The sequence below is a fragment of the Cebus imitator genome, unplaced genomic scaffold, assembly GCF_001604975.1.
Source record: "Cebus imitator isolate Cc_AM_T3 unplaced genomic scaffold, Cebus_imitator-1.0 Scaffold417, whole genome shotgun sequence".
In the NCBI taxonomy this organism is placed as follows: domain Eukaryota; kingdom Metazoa; phylum Chordata; class Mammalia; order Primates; family Cebidae; genus Cebus; species Cebus imitator.
In genome coordinates, this window is record NW_016107732.1 from 1,527,410 (window position 1) to 1,530,958 (window position 3,549).

The following is a 3,549-nucleotide window of genomic DNA, read 5'->3' on the forward strand; positions in this document are numbered from 1 at the left end:
CGGGAGAGGCTGACCAAGCGGGGACGCTGACGGAAGGGTTAATGGCGGAGTCGAGACCCAGCCGAGCCCACAGCTCTGGGAGGGTGGTTTCGCCTCTCTCCCGAAGCGTAGTAGCTTCCGTCAGCTTTGAGCACCAGGACACAATCGCTGACTTCCGAGCACCAGGACACAATCGCTGACTTCCGAGCCACAGTTGGCGTCACGCTGGAGACTAGAAACTACAAATCCCGAAAGACCGCGCGGCGCAGCCAGCGCAACAGACCTACCCAATCACTGCACCGCTCCGACCAAGCGGCGGCAGGCCTTGCCAAGAGTCACGCTTTGCCAAACAACCAACCTGTCTCATCCAATCAGCCTCTCGTCTGCCCTATGAGTTCCTTGTCTTCCCCAACCAGATTCTTGCCTCCTCCAAACCGCGTCCAGCTGGTTCCTGTGGCTGTGCCTGGCCCAGTCAGCGGTTGGTGGCTCTTCGCGCCCACGCCTGGTGGAAACAGACTCAGGGCTATCTTGACTACAACCGGGAGTAGGGCGCCCTGCGGCTGGGGGCCGCCCCTGCGGAGAGGAATGGCCCCGGACCTGTGGAGGCTCGCGTATCCCCTAGGGACCCCGTCCTCGGCCTGAGGGTGGTGTCAGGGGCTTTGGAACCAGAGCAATTGCATCTTGAATAGTGGCTTGGTTAACTAAGGCTAAGACCGGTTGCTCTACATTTCCAGTAAGAAGGCATTCTTAGTCACAGGATGAGATAGGAGGTCTATACAAGATACAGGTCATAAAAACTTTGCTGACAGGCCGGGCGGGGTGGCTCACACCTGTAATCCCAGCATTTTGGGAGGCCGAGGCGGGCGGATGACGAGGTGAGGAAATCGAGACCATCCTGCCAAAGATGGCGAAACCCCGTGTCTACAAAAATTAAAAAAAAAAAAAAAAATTGCAGGGCGTGGTGGTGCGCACCTGTAGTCCCAGCTACCCGGGAGGCTGAGGCAGGGGAATCACTTGAACCCGGGAAGCGGAGATTGCAGTGAGCTGAGATCCGGCCACTGCACGCCACGCTGGTGACAGAGCAAGGCTGGCTCCGTCTCAACAACAAAAACGAAAAGCAAGACAAAAACAAAAAAAACCTTGCTGATAAAACAGCTTGCAGTAAAGAAGCCGGCCAAAACCCACCAAAACCAAGACAGCCACGAGAGTGACCCCTAGTCATCCTCACTGCTACACTTCCACCAGCGCCATGACTGTTTGGAAATGCCTTGGCAACATCAGGAAGTTACCCTGTATGGTCTAAAAAGGGAAGCATGAATAATCCACCCTTTGTTTATCATATCATCAAGAAATAACCATAAAAATGGGCAACCAGCAGCCATCTGGGCTGCTCTCTCTATGGAGTAGTCATTCTTTATTCCTTTACTTTCCTAATAAACTTGCTTTCACTTTATGGACTGGACTTGAATTATTTCTTGCGTGAGATCCGCAAACCCTCTCTAGAGGTCTGGAACGGGACTGCCTTCCCAGTAACAGTGAGAGCCCAGATTAGAGCTCCAGGGTTCCTGGGCCGGGTAGTCCCAGGCGCCCAGGGGATTGGGACTGTAGGGAGAGGTTGATAGTCTCATCAGGCTCAGATGCACAAGCGTTGTGCTTGCCTGGCCCTCAGTCACAGGTTAGGAGCATCCCTTTCCTGCCTTGGAAATGGCCCAGCGCCTGCCTTTCCTAGACACCCAGCCTGGCTGCCCTCGCCCACCTGGTCTGGCCAGGGATGCTTGCCGAAGAGTCGGGCTGCGCATCTCTTGAGCTGTGTCCTTAGCAGAAACCTGGAAGAAACGTGAGGAGATCTGCCAGGACCAAGCATCTCCAGGCTCGCCTGGCAGGCGGAATAACGAGAAGCATACCACACCAACTTGTGTTTTGCCATATCCAGGACCCTCAGTCTTATTTGCTGAGGTTTTTTTGTTTTTGAGATGGAGTCTTGCTCTGTAGCCCAGGTTGGAGTGCAATGGCATGCTTTCAACTCACTGCAACCTCCATCTCCTGGGTCTGGTTCAAGCTATTCTCCTACCTCAGCCACCCAAATAGCTGGCATTACAGACATGAGCCACCATGCCCAGCTAATTTTTGTATTTTTTAGTAGAGACAGGTTTCACCATGTTGGCCAGTCTGGTCTTGAACTCCTGACCTCGTAATCTGCCCACCTTGGCCTCCCAAAGTGCTGGGATTACAGGTGGGAGCCACCACACGCAGCCGGTGAATAAATTTTTTAATCCATGTGTTAAAATTCAAAATTTATAAACTGATTTAAAAGTGGTCTTTTGGATTGGACACTGTGGATCAGGCCTGTAATCCCAGCACTTTGGGAGCCTGAGAGGGGTAAATCGCTTAAACCCAGGAGTTTGAAACCAGCCTGGGCAACACAGCAAGACCCCATATCTGGAAAAAAGAAAAAGAAAAAAGCTGGTCATGGTGGCACACACCTGTAGTCCCAGCTACTTGGGAGGATGGCTTGAGTCCAGGAGCAGTAAGCGATGGTTATACCTGTGCACTCCAGACTGGGCAGCAGAGGGAGACCGTGTCTCAAAAAAAAGGGGGGTGGGGGTGGGGCCTTTTGGTCATTTACTTGCCAAAACAAACGTGAGTTAAATACCATTGATTAAAGGCAGAACACAGTGGCTCACACCTGTAATCCCAATGCTTTGGGAGGGCAAGGTGGGTGGATCACTTCAAGTCAGGAATTCGAGAACAGCCTAGGCAACCTGGTGAAACCTGTTCTCTACCAAAAATACAAACATTAGCCAGGCATGTCTATAGTCCCAGCTACTTGGAAGGCTGAGGCAGGAGAATCCCTTGAACACAGGAGGTAGAGGTTGCACTGATCCAATATCACACGACTGCACTCCAGGCTGGACAACAGAGTGAGTGACACTTCATCTAAAATAATAATAATAATAATAAAAGTCATCTAAAAGGGAAAATGGCAAAAGTTAACATAATTTTTAACACGAATAACAATGTAGGGAGTGTCTTACCAAAATGAAAGTGTGTACTGTTAAGCCAAAGTAATTAAAACTGTGACCCTGGAGCAGACAGAGACAAATCAATGCAACAAAGCTATATAGAGGTAACATTTGTGGCATATGATAAAGCAGCCATTTTTAAGTGATCCAGAAAAGAGGAATGTTCAGAAAACGTGCTGGGACAGTATACAGCTATATGGAAGAAAATTAAGTCAGATCTCTATCACACCATACAGAAAGTTAAATTTCAGAGGGATGAAAGAACAAACATAAGGCCGGGCACAGTGGCTTACACCTGTAATCCCAGCACTTTGGGAGGCCAAAGCACAGGTGGATCACCTGAGGTCAGGAGTTCGAGACCAGCTCAACCAACATGGTGAAATCCAGTCTCTACTAAAAATACAAAGATTAGCCAGGGGTGGTGACAAGTGCCTGTAATCACAGCTACTAGGTAGGCTGAGACAGTAGAATCACTTGAACCTGGGAGGCAGAGGTTGCAGTAAGCCAAGGTCGCACCACTGCACTCCAGCTTAGGTGACAGAGCAAG